The following is a 21,764-nucleotide window of genomic DNA, read 5'->3' as shown; positions in this document are numbered from 1 at the left end:
GGGACTGGCCTAGGGGATTTTATAGGGGTTTTAATTACTTTTAAATTTGACATTCTCAAATATTTCATTTTAATTAAATTTTAACTGGGTGTAATATGTTAGCTTTTTATCATTTGTCAGCCGCCCTGAGTCCGAAAGGAGAAGGGCGGGATATAAATACAATAAATAAATAAATAAATAAATAAATAAATAAATAAATAAGCTATAACATTCCCTGTCAAGGAATGGATGGACCGATAACAAGTATGCTTTTGGACTTGGAGTGTCCTAAAATAAACCCAAACCCAAAACAAAACATGTTGGATCCACCTACTTTAGGGTTTACAAACGTACAGGAACACCATTTATTTCTCTTGCTTAGGAAAGTTCATAAATGTTAACATTTCCTGACATTTTGGAAAGCTGAATTTCAAAAACAAAGTTGCATTTTGAGTTCATGGCATGTTGTCAAGTTGGTGTTGACTCTTAACAACCACATGGAAAGAACTTCTCCAGGAGGTGCATCCTGTTGCTGTATTCTATCCACATTGTGGCTGGTCATCTTTTTTCTTTTCTTTCCTGATACCATTTAGATTGGATAGAGGAAATTTATGGTTTCCCAGATAATACAAAACTTTACTACCATCTGAAGTAGGAGGGACAGTGTTGAGGATGCTGGGAAATGTAGCTAAATCTAATTTCCAGGTCTGATTTATTGTATCTTAGGGGAAATCGCATAAGAAGAAGGGAAAAGAAAAGAGGATTAGTTGGTAGGAAAAAAATGCATTGGAGTAAAGTTATTTACATAAAATATGTCTAAAATATGTTAATTTCAGATAGGGGAACACATAGAACTTTACTTATGATAGCACTTTTAAGGAAACTGATTGAGACATTGGTTCATTGGGTGATTCCATTGGCATATGTGATAAAGAGCACATTTCTATTGCCATCCATTTCGATGGGTGAGTGGATGACAGAAAAATCTGTTGTTGCTTTTAAAAGAGCAGTTTAAAATAGTTAAAAAATAAGCAGAAACATCCATCAAGGGGAAAAGAGAAATGGCTTCATTCCTTAAAACTCATTGTAACTAAAGAGACAGATATTTGATACCCTTAAGAAGCATTTGCACCAGCAAAAATAAAACTGGTCTTGTCCTTTTATGGTTCATAGACTTTAACAATCCTTTAAGCTTTTCTACGAACAGTTGGATTGTTCTTCCTTAGTTGGAAGCATTATCATCATCCTCTCATCATTCTGTAGCCCTTGGTGATCTATGATATTGGTTATTTGTCATAGTTTTACTTTTGCTTTACTCCACTAATGGTGTGGTCTAATTGGGTAATGAAATATCTGCAAACAAACAACCAAGGTTTGGAAAGCAACCAGAAATGCACAGTTCAGCCCCGAGCTACTGAGATTATATTGATAATCTTCTACTCTTTCATGCATGCCATATATAAGCATGCATTTTTAAAATTGGCAATGTTACCTAGTTGGGTAATGAAACATCTTCAAGCTAATGCAGGGTTCAAAAAGAAGGGGTCAACATATTTTCCAAAGCAAGACAAGAAGCAATGGATGGAAACTAACCAAGGAGAGAAACAATCTAGAACCAAGGAGAAATTTCCTGACACTGGAACAGCTTACGTTCAAAAGTTGTGGAGGCTTTCAAGGCTATTTGTCTGTAATGGTATAGAGTCTCCTGCTTGAATAAGGGGTTGGACTAGAAGATCTCCAAGGTCCCTTACAACTCTGATGATCTTCTTTTCTGTTCAAATGATGAAGCTCAGATAGCAACAAGAACTCCACAGTTCAGGCCTGAGCTACTGACATTCTCTTCTTTTGTCATTCTATTACTTATTTTCTTATTTGAAGAGGGGAAAAAAATAACGTAATACTTCTTCGTGAACTCAGAGTGCTTGCTTGTTTGTTTTTCATTTGGAGCTTTTGCATACTTTGGTCACAACACTGGAAAAGAAAATCACATTTACATCTAGCAACTGAGTTAAAAATTAGTGATCTGATTGACGATGCAGCTCCATAAGGAAAAAGCCAGAAGTTTAATTTATGACTTATCATCTGGGAGGATATCCCTTAGGGAACAGAGCACCATTAGCTTCAAAGGATTCGCTCAGAAAATTATTCACTGAAATGCAGATTCATTCCTCATCTTACTACTGGCTACATTTATCTCTCTCTCTCTAAGGATGAACCCTGATTTTTGAACTATAAAAGATTGCTGACATGTTATATACTTGGTTCTCTGGCAAAGCTTTCATTCTGCCATATATTCAATACAAATTTCTGGATTTTCCACACTTGTTCAGTTAAAATTATCTAGGTAGTCCTCAGGTAGTTTTCAGTAAATGATGGTAATTGTCACTAAGCAACATGGTCATTAAGAGTGATGTCACATGATTGGCATTTACAACCTCTTGCAGGCTTCCACATTGCCTTTGCTTATCAGAAGCTGGCTGCAAACTTACATGGACTGTAAATATAATAGTATATTATTATTATTATTATTATTATTATTATTATTATTATTATTATTATTATTATTATTATTATTATTATTATTATTATTATTATTATTATTATTTTGTGTGTTGGCCTTCGGCTGTAATAATAATTTGATTTGATTTGATTTGATTATTGTTGTTGTTGTTAATAATAATAATAATAATAATAATAATAATAATAATAATAATATATTCTCATACTCCTTTGTCCCTCCCAGTTTAAAAAGGAAAACAATCAATAGATAGTATAGATATAAAACAATAGATGTACATCCTTCCTTATACAATAATATAAAAAAACCAGATTTACAAAACATATTCATATTCTAAGAAAATCCATGGGGTTAAAGGCACTGAGATCACAGATACCTTGTGTCTTTTCAAAAAAATAAAGTAGAATCTGGATGAACCTCAAAACTTAATGGTCAATAAGATGAGACACATTTTTTTCCTCCACTGCTCCACTCTACCATATGTGAAAAGACTAAGTGGAGAAAGGTCAAGACTTCATTTAAGAGTGGAAATGAATAGTTCTCCAAATGGCATATGACATGAAATATGAAATAGAGGCAGTTGAATAACTCCGTTACAGAGAATATGAATGTTGTCTGCAAAGACTGAAACTTAATTAACATTTTTAAGCCATCCTTTGACATCTTTGCCTCCCCGTATCAGATGTGAAGTATTACATGAAGTATTAATACCACTTTACAATGCCTTAGTAAGGCCATACTTGGAATACTGCATCCAGTTTTGGTCACCACGATATAAAAAAGATGCTGAGATTCTAGAAAGAGTACAAAGAAGAGCAACAAAGATGATTAGGGGACTGGAGGCTAAAACATATAAGGAACGGTTTCTGGAATTGGGTATGTCTAGTTTAATGAAGAGAAGGACAAGGGGGGACATAATAGCAGTGTTCCAATATCTCAGGGGCTGCCACAAAGAAAAGGGAGTCAAGCTATTCTCCAAGGCGCCTGAAGGCAGGACGAGAAGCAACGGGTAGAAACTGATCAAGGAGAGAAGCAGCTTAAAACTAAGGAGAAACTTCCTGACAGTTAAAACAATTAACCAATGGAACAACCTGCCTCCAGAAGCGGTGAATGCTCCAACACTGGACGTTTTTAAGAAGAGACTGGACAGCCATTTGTCTGAAATGGTGTAGAGTTCATGCCTGAGCAGGGGGTTGGACTCGATGACCTCCAAGGTCCCTTCCAACTTTATTATTATTATTATTATTATTATTATTATTATTATTATTATTATTATTATTATTATTATTATTATTATTATTATTATTATTATTATTATTATTATTATTATTATTATTATTACTATTTGTGTAGCCTGAGGTGTTAAAATGACAACATTCATACCTCTCATAATTCAAGACTCCTTGATAGCAACCGGTTTACCACTACCAATGCAAGCAAGAAAAAATAAAATGCTACAAAGACATATGGAGCTCGTGTGAATTGAAAAGTGATTATGTCACCTTGTGGAAAAACTTGAGAAATCAGTAAAAAGGATGTATGAGAGCTAATACTCAATAAACCAAACAATAACCAGAAAACCTGAATCTGTTGACAGAATTACAAAAAAAAGGAGTCTCAGTGGATTTTACTCTGCTAGTTGTTGCCAACTATAGGGGGAAATGCTCATCTCCGTTTCAAGGCCATTGAGCCAGCACTGTCCAAAGACATTTCCATGCTCAGGTGGCCAGCATGACATCACAGAGCACTGTTACCTTCCCACTGAAGTGGTACCTATTTATCTAATCGCATTTGCATGCTAGGTTGGCAGGAGCTGGGGCGAGGACGGGAACTCACCCCATCCCATGGCGCTCAGGTCTTGAACCTGGGCTGCCAGCTTTCCATCCAACAAGCCTAGCATCTTAACTACTGAATCACCACTCTACACTAACAGAATAAGGGTTAGGTGAAAATTGCCCATCCTGCATGAAAGCAAGTAGCTTGAAGCCAGCTATACTGTGTGTAGGAGAAAGACACAGGAATGTAAGCCTTGATTTAATTCTAAATATGATTTGCATTTGAGATTCAATCATCAATGGAATTCTTTCATAATGGCTAGACCAGCTTTTCTACAATTAATCTGCTTATCATTATGTCTTTTATACTAGTTTTTAGTCCTGTTTGCTAAGGGGAGCCTGACAGGTTTCATCCAGTGCAATAACATAACATCAACCAACTACAAAACATTAATCCTATCTTAAAACTTATTTTGTGAGTCCTCAGGAAATAAAACCATAGTTATCATAATTAAATGTTAGAGACTCAGAGAATAGGAGGCACTGTATGTCCTGAGTAATTTTGGTTGGCAAGTCACCAAAATAGACATGGCCAGTATAAAAACTCTGGAATTGTCTAGTACAAAGAACTCAATCAAAGGAGGAATGGAAGACCTTTACTGTGGAGATTTTAATAGAATCATCATGAGCTAGAGTAGACAATTATGACCAGGTCAAACAACATTCCATCCTATCAGAAGGTTGGTTCAGAAACCAACGCTCTAATCCAACGCTTTAATATGACATCTTCCATAGATGGTCTTTCTTTCAGTGCAAGTTGAGGTGTCAAAGCTTGATTACTTATAAATCTGTTCAAACCAACCCTAAAATTGAGCCACTTACATGAATATACAATGCAATTAGAAGGAAATGGTCATCTCAATATTGCTGAACTAATGAGAACTGCCTCTATGAAATGACTATATTCATTTAATTAAAAAACCCATTATGGAACCCATTCAAAAGGCTGTTCATTGAACTCTTCAAAATAAATCTAATTTGTTTTAGTGCAGAGTTTAGGAGTGTCGTTTTATTTGTACAAACAGATTCAGAACAACTAGAGCTCTGGGTAATATAATAAACTGCTCACAAAAGACTGGAGGGGGATGGAATTCTGTGCACACAGCTGTGAAAATCTGGGGGAAGCTTCCAAGATGATTGTTAAGATTTTTTTCCCCTCACTTTCTTTGTACCTATTGCAATATAAAGTTTTTGTGGGCAGATGTGTGCGTGCCTACAGAAGAGTGTGCATGAATAAAAAATTGGGGTTTAATGGACAAAAAATGGAACCATGTTATGGACATTGTTTTTATATTTGATGACAGTGGTGAGACTTTTATATGAATAAAGATGGAAGGACTTACAAATATCTACAATGGAAGAATAGATGGTGAAGCTGAGTGGCATATTAAGAAGAAATTATTATCCAAAGCTGCAGCTTTCCATACTGAATGAATTTCTACCTATCATAGCCCATCTGAATATGCATCCACTCAGTATTCCACCAGTCCTTGCTCGGGCCTGCCACACTAGCCAGCTCTCACCGGGCGTCGTATCCCACACCAGAGCCAGTGTTAGTGCAGGGATAGCCAGAATATGTGGATTCCCATGTTTGCCATGGACATCTGCAATATTTACTGGAAGGGCTATGGCCCTGAAGACATGTCATGGGAAGATGCTGATGCTGTGCACGCTCCTTGGGTGATCTGTCAGTTCCACCGCCAATTTCCATGGAAACCTGGCCCACGGGACTCTGGGAGGACAGGCCATGCCAGGAGGGATAGTGTGATGACTCCTCTGGATGCTTCCCCAGATACTTCTCTAGATGTCACCTCCAGAGGAGTTGGTCAATGGCTCCAAGCAGCCATCTGAGAAGGATTTGGCTGAAACACAACTGTAGCAGGACAGCCTTGAGGCTTCAAGTGGAGAAATCATGCAGCTGTAGCTGGTGAGGGAAGAGGAAGAGGAAGAGGAACTGCCTTCTGCACCTGATCAAAGAACATGTAGGGTAGAGAAAAGGCAGGAGCAGAGAAGGTCAGCTAGATTACTCATGAGAGGAAAGCCTCACCCTTCTCAATGGGCTGCACAGGAAGCTGGCTGTGCAGACAAATGGAAATGATGCTGGGAACAATGTGTTCATTTCCTAGCTGTGTGTTTTCTGGTCATTGTGATTCTTGCCTTGCTTTAGATTAACACCATGCCTTGACTTGGATTGTGCCTTGTGAATTCTAGACTGTTAGCTCCATCATCATAAGTTCCACAAACTGAGTTCTTCCCATAATTATTTACAATATTGAGCAATAAGAAAGAAAATCAATGGCTCAGGCATGAAATATACACATATATACCTGTCCAAAGACCTGTTTTTTCCCCAAGGCACTGACTTCAGAGGATTAATTAGACCAGGTATGCACCTAAAGTCATTAGGTTGAAATATCAGCCTGGGAGGGAGGGATCACTATCTGTTGCATTTATTCCATTCCTTAAACTCTTGTGAAGTGAAGTTTAACAAACAAACAATTAGAATACATCACAAAACAATGGGTTGAAAAGGTAGGAGCTAGGCAGCATAATGAGCAGATATGAAAATCATATTCCAGCCCTAGGTAGCTCAATATTTTTTTTATTCAATTCCTGTGAACGAACAGTCAGAGAAATAATAGATTTCACATTAAGAGAATATATACTTAAGGTGAGATTTTATATCTATGGAGAGGCCAAAACATTGGGGTCTCAACCAGCTCCTCCCCCAGAGCTGCATAAGAAGCAGTGGGCTGGAAAGGTACTACCAGTAGCTGGTTACATTTTGAGTAATGAGCAAGTATTGTAATAGGCCTCTGCAAAATGTCAAGAGGGCTGGTCTCTTTCCCAACTGCTTTGCTTGGAGGCCAGGGGCATCTGCTGATGAACAATAGGTTGCTGAAAGGGCAAAGAAACAGGCAAAATGAAGTAGCACAGCTCCTCTGAGCTTTTCACACTAGGTTTTTTTTTTTTTTTTGAAGTTCTGCTCCAATTTGGTGATTCAGTTCAACACCCCTATAAAATGATACTGATTACCAAGATGAGAGCATCCCATCTCCAGAAGTATCAAACCTGTAATTTTACCACCACAGCACTTATTTCACTTAAGGGCTTTCCAAGTCAAAGCCCCTAGATTTAACCACAAGGCTTAAATGGATGGAGCGACAAAGAGAAACCTGGCTGCATGAGAGACTGTCAGTCACTAATAAATTTCCTTTCTCCTATATTTTCTTCAAAAAGAGCCAAACGGGACAGGAAAGCCAGGGAGAGATTTTGCTGCAGGAAAATGAATCAGATCATAGGACGCGTGGGTGTGTGCTTGCACAATCAGGTAGGGTGAAGAAAGAGGGTGGGGGGGGAAGGATAAATTCCAGCACTGAACTTTGCATTCCAAACGTTAATTTGCAACCAGGCACTGGAAGATTTGAATGGTTTATGTGCTTGTTAATTCTAAGACTCAGCACTGAAAATAAAAACCATTATGTTCAGCTCAGGGAAGAGGCCCTTTGGCTGGGCACATTTACTGCTAACGAAGGAATGTGATGCATGGTCTAAGCAGCATTTAAAAAATTTAGTGTGTTGGATACAGAGAGTCAAGTATTGCCCACATGCCACAAATCCAGTGGTGGGATTCAGCCAGTTCGCACCACTTCGGCAAAACCGGTAGTTAATTTTTTGTTGCCCAGGCCTAGAATGGACTTCCGGAAGAACAGAGAGAACCGGTTGTTTACATATTTGAATCCCACCACTGCACAAATGATGATGGGATTAGGCCAGGGGTAGGCAACCTTGGCTCTTTTATGACTCGTGGATGTCAACTCCCAGAATTCCTGAGCCAGCCATGCTGAGGGGAAAGGGAGATGTTTCCAAGCTGAGCCATGCTGGCTCAGGAATTCTGGGAGTTGAAGTCCACGAGTCATAAAAGAGCCAAGGTGGCCTATCCCTACATTAGGCCATCAATACAACCCAGGAGAAAGTTCGTCCTGTCTTTAGGGAAGTACGTATATGCAGCATTTCATTATGCTGCCAGGCATGTCAGAGAGGCAGCAGGGAAAGGCATGACACAACTTCACCAAAGCCTTACAATTTGCTTTAGTAATGTCTGGCCCATGCTGCGAGGAAATCGCTTTCCATGGGCTCCCAGTGATCTGAAAAATCACACCATTGAAAGACTTGGTAGGATAATTGTCTGCTTCCCCTGTAAAAGCAAATGTACTGCAGGATACGTAGCTTTAAAGGTAAAGGTTTCCCTGGTCCAGTTGTGTCCAACTCTAGGGGCAGAGTTCATCTCCATTTCTTAGCCAAAGGAGCAACAAAATTTCATTTTTAAGGTGTGCCAATGTGCACACAGTAAAAAAAAAAATCACAATAAAGGTTATCTATCTACCAAAGCATCAAAACCTGGTTTAAATCTGTCCTAACAAGATCTCACTTCCATTTTTTTTTACCAGCAATATAGTATTTCTTCATGGATGTCCATAAAATGCTTCCCACCCTTTCAGGGGTACTGAATCTGGTGTCAAGATAAAGTAGGGCAAGACTGGATAAGTCCTTCAGAAGCTTTTCAGTTATTCTGCACAATAAGAAATAGTACCTTTGAATAGAATTTGAAAAGACTCTGTATCTTTATTAGATAAATATGCATAACTTTGATAAGCTTATTTCTAAGCATATTGTTATAATACAATATCACTTAGATCCCGGTCACTTTTACTGTTGCTTTGAATAGTCATAGAGCTGAATAGTAGTTCCCCAAGAGATTTAAGTGGCAAAAAAAGAAGAAAAGCAACACCATCGGTTTGAATGACAGAATTATTTTTTCCCCTCTCTCAAATGATGTACAGATGATATATAGAAGAGGCAGAAAGAGGAGAAGAGGACAAGGGATGTGTCAGAAGCGGTTCAAGACAAATGCACAGCATGAACCAAATTGAGTGAGAAGAGCCTCCAGGGAATATCATAAGTACTTAGTAATGTGGTTGGTGCTTGTACACCGTACTCTGAAAAAAAAAACAGCTTTACTACGCAAGCACAATCACTGTTTATGTATACAACAGAGGGCAGGTTTAAGTATTCTCACTGGAGAATTTTGACCACATTGGAGCTATGTTACTACAGAATGCAAGCAATGAAAATCCTGTGATTGATTGATTGTACTAATGCCTAACAGAATGTCTTACACAGAACCCAAAGGAGGATAAGTGACAGCATTTAGATCTTCTCTTTCAGAGATGTTACAAAGAAATCAGTTGATCCAGTTCTTAAGCAATCTCAGGCAAACAGAGATTCAAACTGTTTCTCAAGTTAGAGAAAGTAATTCTGTCAGATCACTCAAGTTTATGCTTTTGAACACCAGTTCTGCCTTCAATAAATCTAGTCCCATAATGAATTAATTGTGGGTGAGAGAGCAGAACAAAGAAGAGGAGCCCTCTTCATGGTGCATGGTACTTTGGGTCTTGTTCAGTAATTTGGATGGTGGTTCTTTTGAATATCCTTCACTATCTACCTAACTGGAGAAGAGGTTGGGATGAGGATTAGTTGGATCTGGGCTGTACTTGAGAAAAAAAGAGGTTCTAACATCTCTGAAATAGGCATAAAACCAGCCACTTCTCAAGATGTCAAGCTTGCATGTGTTGGAAATGAACTACTTCCATCCTATGTTTAACTGTCTTGGGGAAGGTTGTAAAGGAACAACAAAAGGTTCTTGACAAATTGTCCAGTTTTGCCAGGATTCAAACATGGATACAGGAAAGATAACACTTTAGTCATTCTTGTGGATGACCTGTGAAGAGACATGGATGGAGTAAGACCATCCTTGTATTATCAATTGGACGTACCCTTTTAGGATGTTTGTGCTCCTCCTTAAAAAGGCAGATTCAGACAGTGATGGGGGAGGGGGAGAGAAGAGGTTGAACACTTGGATCCTTTGTTGTAGATGGAGGCTAGATCCTTTTCCCAGTTCTGTGAAGTTAATGGAAGTAACTCAATAGTTTGTTTGTTTTTTATTTTATTTTATTTCTTGTGCAGGGGCCATGCTAATCTTCTCTGTATCGTTCCAATTTTAGTATATGTGCTGCCGAAGCGAGCACTCAATAGTTTGTTGATGATGCTCAATTGGATATCTCTATAAGAACTCTAATGGGCTATGCATATTTCCTGTGACTGAAGTTTGTCAGGGTCTTGTTGAGCATAAATAAATTCAGATCTGACCTGATTCAACCCTTATTCTAAGAGGGAGTTATTTTTTTAAAAAAACTACACTATTTTATCAACAGAATAGTACTCTTACTTCTCAAAGGAATGAGAAGCAACTGAAATTAGCTCTTTGCATCGGTTTTGAACACCACTGTAGAATGACCTGTTTATCTATTTGAATTTGCATGCTTTCATACTGCTAGGCGGGCTGGACCTGGAGCAAGTATGACAGCTCACCCCATTGACAGCTCAGCATCTTTAACCACTGAGCCATCGTGTCCCCCATACTATGTATTAACACTTTTATTATTCTTTGAGTCTTATATTTACAAGGAAACCTGGATCAGGATTGTTGACGTCTTATTTCTACTTAATCTGGGGTGATGGAGTGACTATCTGACACACATTCATTTTTTTCCTTCTTTTTTCTTTTCTTTATCTTCCCCCTTTCCCAATGAATCTTCAATGGAGCCAACTTAATAATAAACCCACTGAGTTTGGGAATATTATTTCTGAATAAACAAATAATACGGATGACGTTGCGTCAAAGAAGGGGAGTTTTATTTCCCTTGCCTTTCTTTCTTGTTTCCTGTATGAGGGAGATGCTATTATCCCTGTCTCTACCACCAGTGTAAATAAGACTTAACTGTCAATATATGGCAGAGGCCACTTGACTCTAGAGTATTCCCCATGTGACCAAGAAGTGATGACTGGTATATCTTCATTATAATATATGTTTCTGAAAATCCACAAAGTACCCTTCTGGGAATTTGCTTCCTAGCAGTTCTATGTGAATCTTTGACTAGCTTAGAAAAGCAAAGCTCACTGGTGCTTATAGCCATTTTCCACTCGCTTGCCTTCCTGTTTAAAGACAAATCGTAAAAGATAAAAAAATGCCTACACTATCAATTTGAAACTGGGATCCTTGAAGATGACTTGTCAGATTCATAAAGCATAGCTGTAACGATGGCTGTATTTGTAGGAAGGCAATCTTACGACTGCTGAAAAGATTTGATGTCGTATCAGCATATCTTCCACTACACACGAGACAGGAAGGGATCAGTTTCTGATTCAGTTGTACACTGGATATTGCAGTTTATAATATATTTCGGAATTGCTCAGGTGGAAAATTTGAAGGGACAACAACAGGACAACTAAATCTGAGCTATAAAAATCTGGGGAATGTTACTGTAGAGAGAAGCAAAATAAAGCTTCCTTTGCTGACATCTAAAGGTTGTCTGTGTCTTATGATCCTGTGTCTGTTGATGTGATTATTGAGCAATAATGTGCATGCGTGCACATGTGTGTGTTTGTGTCTGAATGAATATGCTTATGTTTAAATAGCGATTGGTAATCAGTAATATACTAATGCCACCTATGAGTGGTAAGACAGTATTCCTGGCACCAGACAGATTTGTTGAGACCACAGCTTCTAACGTTCATAGGAAGTGGTCATGTGGAAATATTGGTAGATACTGTATGATCTCAATATATTTGAAGAGTAACATCAAATTACAATATCAAATAAGCCCTCATAAACAAAAGTCCTCTTTTATCCAGCGTTCTGTTTTCTAAGTTGATGAATCGGGTGGCTCTTGAAATCCAGTATCAACTTGAATTTATTACAATCAAAGATCTACTTTAAAAAAGAATGAAATCTTCCATCCAAAACATTATTTTTAGATGATGGAAGGAAATTTGAAAACTCTGTTGGTGTCATTGGTCAAAAGGCTCCTTTCATACAATACATTCCATGCATTTGTAATTCTGTCAATGAACTCTAGAGAGATATCTTGTTCTTGAAAGCTCAACTTTAAGGATGCATATTCAGAGACTTCCTGCCTGCTTTAGCACTGGGAGAGAATCTACTACTAGTTTCCGCAATTGAGATAAATTGTTTATAGAAACAGTCAAAACTGCTTAGTATTTGCTTGGGTTCAATTGGAAGTTCAAAAAAGCTGTGCTACTGCTACTAAAAATGACATATTTATTTATGTGACTAATGTATATGCTTTCTATTCCCAAAGGCCATGGATGGCTCATTAAAAATAAAGAACTGCTACTTCTGAAGTGAGAAACATTTAGAAAAATAATCCTCCCTTTAGCGAAATTCAGAATGACAGCTGTAAAATTTTTCTGCTAACCAAATAATTTAACAAAGTCATTTGTTTACTATTTATAAGCACAACTTAAGTCCACATGATGAGCTACTGGTTTGCATAATGTATGTAGTAATCAAGGGACAAGAAAATCCTTATACCAAGTATTTATATTAAAGTATTTTATTATTTGCAATGCCTAATTTACAAGCAGGCAACAGCAGGCAAAATGAATTGATTAAGAAGAGCAGCTTCAGTCTCTGGAATGACCTGTTATCCAGACTATTAAAACTTGGTCATTCCTTCCATATCTGCCTATGCAAGTAAATCCATTTTAATTCTTCTTATTATCACACTTACTTGAATTATTACAATTCATGCTGTGTCATCTTCTATTGTGTCTTTAAAAAACTTGATGTATGAATTAGGCATAGCTAAATAATGGGAAAAAATTATTAAGCCTAGCTCAGGGTAGGATAAAGTTGTAGAGGTGTGTTAAAGCATTAGAAGACAGCTTGTAGAACTGCATTATTAGTGTCCTCTCTACCAAGAATCTACACTCTACACACTCCATCTTTGCACAGCACGTAGAGGAAGAGTGACAACAAGGACTGGGTGTATATTCATATATCATGGCTGGCTGGCCCACTATTATTCTGCCTGAATGTCTTTTAGGAACTGTTTTATAGCCTTCCAGATACACTCAAATCTTGCCAATCATAGCATAGAACACAAGCTTCTGAAAGTTCATACAGGTATCTATCAACTTGTCCTCAGCAATGGACAAGTTGTTTCTCTGAAAGACACCGATACACCCTTGCCATTTATCTTTCCCACTGCAGAGAGCTAGAGAATTTGGGAGATCCTCTCAATGCATTTGTGGTCATCTAAAAGTCAATAGGTCCAGAATTAAAGTTACTTGAAGATATTCTGCCACCTCTCAAATTAAAAGTCCGAACTGGACCACAGTTATCTTTCAAATTACCGCCAGATTTTACAGTGCAGTTCCTGACTTAAAGTACTCAGTCAGTGTTTAAAATATATATTTTAAGACAAGGTATATTAAAATCCACTATTTAATAATAAATTTTTATTTTGTAGAAAATAAAAAAAGTCCCATTTAAGTCTGGTCTTAACAAGATGCCATTTTTTTTTAAAAAAATGCATATGATGCATAGAAGAGGATGGCCATTGAAAACTGACATAGACAGAAATAGACTGTTCTGTCACCCTTAACCCAGCATTATTTAGGATATGACATAAAGTATACTTCATTATGACATAATCGGCCTCTGCCACCCTGGATTTAATGTTTCAGAATGAATATTGTGCTAATTTATTTGAAATAAATTCATTAGGGCTAAGCCAGTTTAAATGTGTATATTCTCACAGTTCAGGAGATATTGTGCCAACTCAGAAAACTATTGACCTTAAACCCATGGAATCCTAATTAAAGTGGCACCATAGCAGCTAGAAAGTGCATTACTAGAAGTGAAATGAATCAATACCAACTTATAAGAGACCGGACATGTAATTATCAGTATATATAAATGCTAACCTTTTCCTTCTTTTCCCAACTAAGAAAATAATTCTCTCTCACTTTGTGTGTGTTTGTGTCTGTCTGTCTGTCTGTCTGTCTGTCTGTCTGTCTATCTATCTATCACATTTCTAAACTACCCATCTCCCTCAAAGAGGCAAACATATATTATACTGTGCATATCTAGAAAGCAACATGCATATACATAGATAATAGCAATAGCTCTTAGACTTGTATACCGCTTCACAGTGCTTCGCAGCCCTCTCTAAGTGGTTTACAGAGTCAGCATATTGCCTCCAATAATCTGGGTCCTCATTTTACTGACCTCAGAAGGATGGAAGGCTGAGTCAACCTTGAGCCAGTGAGGATCGAATTTGTGGAAAGGAAGGAAACCTATTTTTTCATTCTCATTCCTTTTTATCTAAGAACCTATCCTAAAGCAAACCAAAGAAGAATTTATTTCAGTTGTATGTCTGCAAATGAAAAATCCATTTTTCAGAGGCAAGCTGTGGGCTTCCAAAACAATAGAGCTGATAAATATATTGAGACAACATATATCCAGAATGAAAGAGAATGAAGAAGCCTTACTTACTTACAATTTGATGTGTGCATCATGCCTCAGATCCACACGAGATCTGTTATGTTTTATGCAATGGTAGCATAAGCAAGGAATATGGTATTTTACAATGAGAACACTTGGTTGAACACAGACTTGTCTTCAAGATTTATTCTCTCTTTCTCTCTTTAGTATTAATGTGAATTTTTAGAGGCATTTTTTTTTAACAGAGAAAATCTCTAGTTTAGTTTCTACTGTCTTTAGCTAGAAATGAAAACTATATTCACATGAATTCCACCAAACTATATTCACATGAATTGAGTGTAATAAATAGATAAATGAACATTCTGAGTCGGTATGAAATAGCTTTATATGTAACAACAGGCCTGCAGGATTATCCCTTTAATCTAGCCTTCATCAGCCTGGGCACTTCCAGTTTTAATTCCAGAATGTTCTATCCAGCACTGATAATAATCCTGGAAGAGGTAAACTATTCACTTTTTCAGGGTATATCTAGGCTAGGAAAAAAGTTCCTCTAATACAGCACTTATTCTCAGTTAGATGCTTATGGATCTTTGAGAAATGCTATCAATCAAAAGAGAAAAGCCTAAATTATGGGGAATAAAGATTTATAGAAAACAATTTTAGCTACTGCTATGATAAACTAAGTCACTGAACTGCAAAGATGCAAGCAAGACTATTACTTTTTCTTAAGAAAAACATGTTGTTGTTTTTTCATCTTTTCCCTCACTCCCTTTACGGACTTAGTTCCACAAAAAGGAAACAACTAACTAACAATATTGCAAAAATCTGCTCACTCAGAAAAACACATAAATCAAACCATTGTTAATATGACTTACAAGAGGGGACAAGGTACAGCCCATTAGTAACTCCATCCCAGGAGATAACAAAGATGGCCTTTGAAAAGAGATTTTATGGCACCAGCGGATATAAAGAGAGACTCTCTCTCATTTGACATTACTCTACTATGTCTTCCTCTTTCAAACCAATAACCCAGATGGTAAACATCTCATTCTAATGCAGAATTCCTTATGGTTCATTAAACCTGAGGGAGGGAAAAGAAAGGAAAGCTGAGAAAATTAAGTGGCATGGATATAAATATTCTTTGAGCAAACAATGGATCTCTTATTTAAATATTGCCTTCTTGCAGCTGCCAGGAAATGTGCAACTAATTCAAGGACATGAATGTAATAACAAAAGTAGAGACTTCATGAGCGCAATCTCTTGAGCATTAACTTCTTAGGTTGTGATCCACTTAGGAATACCATTATGTCCCACCCAAATCCCACCCCCATGCATTCATTCCATCAATCTCTTTTCTTTGCTATCACTTCACATTATCATGGCCTGATGAAACCATGGAAACAGTCACAACATAGTGTAATTTATTTATCATTATTGCTATGTGGAAAGTGATGTGTTTGCTGTCATGGTTCTGACAGATGAAACCAATTAAAAGAACTTCAAGGCAAAAATGTCTTCCTTAAAGAACATTTTATTCAGGAAACAAAGTATCGGCACTTACATAGTTGAACCCAAGACTAAAGTTCCCGCCGCACTGCTACAAAGTAACAAGTTGCAATTCCCACCCCAGAAAGGCTGTCATAAATGACATTCACCAATTATTCCAAAACGAGGGCTCTCCTCCCAACTTTTCAACTCACCAAAACTTTTTCTAACATTGACCTTGATTCTCACACAGTTGCAATTGTTATGGCTAACTGAAACAGCTCAAGGATTCCCCCTTCTCCATCTGAAAATACCAAACAACAGGAAAAAAACACAATGAAAGCAAAATGTAAAATGGCTACAGTTTCTCAGTTGTCACAGCGCTGACCTCTGCCCTTCTTCTGCTTAATTGCATCCACATTAGTGAGCAATGGTACAGTGGTACCTCAGTATTCATCATTAATTGTTGAGGGAGATATGATAAGTACCAAAAACAATGAGTATCAAACAATTTTTTCCCCTTAAGGAATAACATAATGAGTCACAAGGCACTTGACATCAACAAGTTCTACCTTGTGCAGTGAGTACCAAACAAACGATGAGTACCGGGACAACATTTTCATGTCAAAATGCATTGAGTACCAAATTCGATAAGTTTCAAAACAGTTGAGTACCAAGATGCCACTTATAGAGTTTGAAATACAATGTTTTTTGAAAATTTACTTCTTTCCTCAGGAGATAATCAGAGTACTTTAATTTCTCTTTCTATGAATTTCAGTTGTAGACTCCTGACATTCTTATGTTTGTTTCTCTTAAGATTTAACTGAAGTAGTTAAAGAATAAGTTAAGGAAGGAACAAAAGGAAACAAATACATTCCATAACTGTTGTCTAGAGGGAACCATGGATGCCTTACGCATACACCTGTAGAAATGAAAGTGGCCACTGAGTAATAGTACTTCATCTTGTGATTTGTTTCCATTATGTTCCAATAATGTTTGTTTTGCATCTTGGGATAATCTCCAGATAAGGTAAGAATATTGGTTTATCCTCGATATTCTCAAGGTGCAAGGAATTATTTCAAGAAATGTCACACTGGGAATCTATTACTTGGTAACGTTCTTTCGCAGATATCTCTGATAGTGTTATGGTAATATTGTGTACATTCATAGTTGAATATTTCCCCCCCTCTATGTAGAAATAGCCTTGAGACCAAGATTAGACTGAATGCGTGGAAAACACAAAGAACATTTTCAGGAAAACATCAGGAGAATATAGAAAATTGCTAAAGGGAAACAACAGGAGAACATAGAAAATTGCTACAGGCTCTCCTTTACTGCAGTGTTTAAATCAGGGTTCCCCATAGTGGTCAACATCAATCCCCAAGGGTCAATGGGACTATCCAAGGGATCTTTGTTATTACTACCATCATACATAGTACTATTTCAGTAGTATTTATTATTTTTATATAAGAAATGTTGGATGGGGGGGAATCAATAAACCTAAACTACACGAGGGAGTTGATGAGCTGTAGAGCTTGGAGATCCTTGATTTAAATAGAGGATAAGCAACATTAAGCAATAATATAATCACTGCACCAATGTGCAGATTCTATACTAATCAGGATTTAGACTAAGCAGGTACAAGGATTTGTATCCCGCCAGTTTTACATGGACTGATAACACCCTTTGTGTGCTTCTTCAGCTTGTTTTATAGGAGGACATTTGACCTGTTTTTCTATTTGGATCTGAGATTAAAAGGCAAACTACAGACCTTAAGCTTTTTTTTGCAGAGGGTTTTTGAAACAGTTCTGCCTTAAAAAAAAGCCTTCCTCAGACTCCTCATATTCCAGACCTGAAGCCCTCCCTCACACTACTCATATTCTAGTCCTCCTTAGTTTCATAATATTGCGTTTGGACTGTTGTGTATTGTTTTGATATTTATTCCAAACTCTGATTTAACTAGGAAAACTTCTAAAACGGATTCCAAAACTGGAGTATATATGAAGTTTTTTTTAGTTTTGTTTGCACATTACCAATTCTCCCTCCCATATCATGATGTGCTCTAGTTCAAGGGTCCCCAGCCCCCGATCTATGGACTGGCACTGGTCCGTGGCATACCAGCAACCAGGCCATGCAAACAAGTGAAGGACCATCCATGGGATGCAGGCAACACACGAAACCACACCCCTTCCAGTCCACGAAAAAACCTCTCTCCACAGAACCAGTCCCTGGTGCCCAAAAGGTTGGGGGCCACTGCTTTGGTTAACTGACAAAAATAGAGAAAAACACATCTTGATATGATTATATTTGTAACTGTATTATAATGGTTTGTCATATAGTCAGATGTTTAGACTGGATTTGGCATTTTTGTCCATCTATCAAGTTCTTCCCAAGGATAGGCAGATGTGGATGTTTGATGGTATTAAAGGTATTGTCGCAGGATGTAAGCTGTTCCAAGTAACACTGCCTTTTGCAATTGACCAAAGGTGATTTTTGTCAATTGTTATGATTATACATGCACAACAATATAAAATCACAGCTGCCAATTCTTTAGCTTGTCTTGACCTTCATACGCATCAAGCTAGGATATCATAATATGTTGGGGTAATATATGTGCGGATCCAATCAGTGTGGGTTTTTTGTAATGGACTTTTCCATCAAGATGGAAAGTTTGTCAATTTTATTATTTGTTGTAGCACATTTACTGATGTATGTATTGACTCGTGTCCATAGATAAACTATCACAAAATTAAAGTTGAAATAATAAATTATGTGATTGCAATATTATTATGTTTGGTTGCAATCAGTCATATGTATAGTTTACTGTTTCGCCATGATGAATAACAGTAGCTGCAAAACAAAAATATTGTCACCGTTAATGCTGTACAAAATTTCAGTGTGAAAAGGATGCTACTGAAACCCTTCTTTGCATCAAATGGCTAAATCAATTTGACAGGCTGAATCAATACTCCCGAATCAATTTGACAATTTATCTTTTGTGTATTCCCACATATTTTTTTTATCAGATCTGATGATCTGGATCAAATGAGTGATTGATGCACCACTAATTGCCATGAAAAGGATCTTAATTGCAATTGTCTGGCTCTCCCCCCCAGTTTTATCAGTAGATCGATTAACAATATGTGTGGAGTGCATACTGGCCATTTTATATAGTTAGTCTGTGGCATGCTTATTGAATGTGTGTGTATGTGGACAAAAACCAGGGGGGGGAAACCTGAATTACAAATAAATTATAGACTCTGAAATTTGGAAATAATAAGAAAAAAATTCAAAAACAAGTGAATCCTAAAGTTTTTCTTTCCTGAAAAGTTTAAATGAATTTATTCTCAAGCATAATATTTTGTCCCTTCAGTTATTTTCTCATGAAGGTTAAATAAGAGAACAATAATAATCTTTGAGATTATTGCTAAGGATATGAGAAATTTTTTCTTCTCTATTATTTATTACAGTTATTTGCACTTCACCAAAAAGCAGTATTGCATCTTTAGTGCATTTATCTACCATATGTTCAGATATAAATGATGGAAAGGTAGAATTTTCTGAATTGCCTGGCTAATCCAAATATAAATGTGCATTGTTCCATGCTGAAAATGCCAACCACATGTTGTCTTGCAAGATGCCAGATTGTTCCTTTAATTTTTTTTAAAAGTGAAACTTGCCCATTCAGTTTGATAAATGTGCTTCTAAGCTATTCATAGAAATAAAAAGGTAGACAGCAGCTGTTGAATGAACTATATCCACAAATTAATTAGACTACAAATAGGGAAATCAGTAGTGAAATAAATTGGAGTTAAGCTTAGTTATCTTAGAGAAAATCTAGGAGTCCAAAACAACTTGATGGCATGTAATAAGAAAATCTAGGTAAGCATGACAATCTCCTAATGACCAATACTGGTCAAAAGGGTAGTCTTTGGTAGTCATATAAATAATGCACACCTTGACCACAAGGCCCCAAAGACGTTTCTTCGTTCCAATTGAAACAAGCGCCAATAATATTAATATGACATAATATCATGGTGCCAATGGTCCAATGATGCAACATGTAAGTTGTGTCACTTGCATCATGTCATCTGAGGCCATGACCAAGTCATCTGTATGACAATATCACGGTGCACGTATTAATGTTTGTCCTGCTTGTTGCTGGACAAAGGTGTCCATCATTCCATTTCATTCTCTTTTAGAAGAAAACCAGCAGTCCTTTCCGCTGCTCCATAAGAAAAGCATTAAGGGAAGTTCTCTAATGCATCTCTCAATTACCAAGACGCCTCTCTAGCTGTTTCTGCCTGCTCTCACTCTGCTAGTTTTCTTATTACTTATTGTTTCTAATGGAAAGTCAGGAAGCCAATGTAGTGGTATGTGAAAATGATCTTGAGAGACTGGAGGATGGGATGCGGACTGGACAATTGATGTACAAAAGGTATCTCAGGGTGGGCATGGCAAACATTTCGGAAGTGACCCTCCCTGGTTTTCTGAAGAGTAAAAAGAGAAATACTTTCAGTCTTGCAACATTCTGTTAGTGTAGCCCAGGAGTAGTCAACCTTGGCTCTTTTATGACTCGTGGACTTCAACTCCCAGAATTCCAATTCTGGGAGTTGAAGTCCACGAGTCATAAAAGAGCCAAGGTATACTACCCCTGGTGTAGCCTTACAATAAAGATAATGCTATTATTCCTGGCTGTTCTTCTTGTGGCTAACGATCAGGGAGACTAAGTTGCTGGGAAGGTGGATTAATATTGAAAAGTAGGACCACCAGAGTCCCTTCAGCCATTTCTATTACATTTAATGAAAATAGTCTAAGCCTATAGAGATTGGGAGGTGGGGTAGGCAGAGGAAGAGACCCTTTTCTTTAGGTACAAATATCACTCATGCTTCAGGAACCCCTAAAATGTAGATATTCACTACTTTGCTCTTTGGTCCCTCTTTCTGCAATACAGTTATCTGTGGAAAAAGCAACACTAGGTTTTGCCTTAGGATTGCAATCTCAAACTGCATAAATGCAAAATTCTGTAAATTAATGAGGCCAAGCTCCAAGGACAAGCTCACCATTTTAGCCTGCGTTATAAAGTGACTTGTAAAGTAGAACTCTCCTAGCTAGATCTACTTTCTATAGCACCCTATAGCACCAACTCTGAGACAAACAAAATTAAATAAAAACAAGAGAGAAAAATAATTAAGTTTTGCCCTGTGGTGCATTTCCCCAGCGAATCTCAAAGCATTTGGAGATGATAATGAATAAAAACCCCATCCTCTATTGATAGTTACTGCTTGATGCAATAGACATGTCAAAGGAATGGGTTCTTAAATACATCTCCATCTCTCTCTCTCTCTCTCTCTCTCTCTCTCTCTCTCTCTCTCTCTCTCTGTCCATATATATATATACATGGTGTGGTGGTCTAGAGATGGAGCTCTCACCTCACAACCAGGAGTCTGTGAGTTTGATCCTAGGTAGCGGCAGCTATTTCTCTCTCTGGATGCAATAAGTAATTTGTCTGCTGTGAGCATTGTATAGGCAGCAGAAAGGGCAGCTGGCCAGTAAATGCTCAAGGTCCGCTCAG

At 37.4% G+C, this 21,764-nt stretch overlaps 1 protein-coding gene and 1 non-coding gene across 2 annotated transcripts in view; both read right to left on the bottom strand.

Annotated features, from left to right (window-relative positions):
- The window catches only part of LRRTM4 (leucine rich repeat transmembrane neuronal 4), a 298,174-nt gene that overhangs the window by 170,200 nt on the left and 106,210 nt on the right, over positions 1-21,764 (bottom strand). The window lies entirely within an intron of this gene.
- LOC114922671 lies at positions 10,318-10,421 on the bottom strand. The gene has a single exon (XR_003810456.1). It is a non-coding gene; the product is annotated as a U6 spliceosomal RNA (small nuclear RNA).

Source organism: Protobothrops mucrosquamatus, unplaced genomic scaffold, assembly GCF_001527695.2.
Source record: "Protobothrops mucrosquamatus isolate PMUCROS unplaced genomic scaffold, P.Mucros_1.0 scaffold601, whole genome shotgun sequence".
In the NCBI taxonomy this organism is placed as follows: Eukaryota; Metazoa; Chordata; class Lepidosauria; order Squamata; family Viperidae; genus Protobothrops; species Protobothrops mucrosquamatus.
Note: the sequence above shows the minus strand (reverse complement) of the source record. Positions and strands in the feature narration are given on the sequence as shown.